This window comes from Tachypleus tridentatus, unplaced genomic scaffold, assembly GCF_004210375.1.
Source record: "Tachypleus tridentatus isolate NWPU-2018 unplaced genomic scaffold, ASM421037v1 Hic_cluster_2, whole genome shotgun sequence".
Classification (NCBI taxonomy): domain Eukaryota; kingdom Metazoa; phylum Arthropoda; class Merostomata; order Xiphosura; family Limulidae; genus Tachypleus; species Tachypleus tridentatus.
Window position 1 is genome coordinate 22,317,532 of NW_027467782.1, and position 986 is coordinate 22,318,517.

Consider the following 986-nt stretch of genomic DNA (forward strand, 5'->3'; position numbering starts at 1 on the left):
CCTGAATTACTAGACACAACAACATGTCAGGATGTTGTAGAGTAAGGACAAGTTTGTATAACAACAGACCTGGATTACTAGACACAACAACATGTCAGGATGTTGTAGAGTAAGGATAAGTTTGTATAACAACAGACCTGGATTACTAGACACAACAACATATCAGGATGTTGTAGAGTAAGAACAAGTTTGTATAACAACAGACCTGAATTACTAGACACAACAACATGTCAGGATGTTGTAGAGTAAGGATAAGTTTGGATAACTGTAGACCTGAATTACGAGACAAAGCAGTACGAAAAGATTTTTTAGAGAACCAGGAAGTTTGGATAATTGGAGATCTAAGTAACTAGACACAACAACATGTAAGGATGTTGTAGAGTAAGAACAAGTTTCTATAACTGCAGATCTGACTTACTAGACACAATAATATGTAAGTTTATTGTACAGTAACAATAAGTTTGAAAAAAGTGTAACGACTGCTCCTTGACTAAAAATAATAATATATTAGGATATTGTAAAGTAGGAACAAGTTTGTATAGCTGTACGTCTGAGTAATTAGAAACAATAACACGTAAGGATGTTGTAGAATAAGAACAAGTTTGGATACCTTTACAGCAGAATGATTAGGCCAAGTGGTATCTTACAATTTGTAAAAAAACAACAAGAAATGTGGATGCTTGTACAGTTGAGTGACTCGATACAACAGTATGTAACGCTGTTGTAGTGTAAGAACAAGTTAGGTTCGTTGTATTTCTAAGTGAATAGACACAAAACACGAAAGGATACTGTAGAGTGAAGTGACCAGACACAATAAAATGTAATGATCTTGTCTTGTAAGACCAAATTATTATAAATGTACACCTGACTGACTAGATACAACAGTTTGTAATGAAGTTATATTGTAATTACAAGTTTGTTTAACTGTACTACTGAGTGACTAGATACAACAGTTTTAAGAAGGATATATTGTAACTATAAGTTTG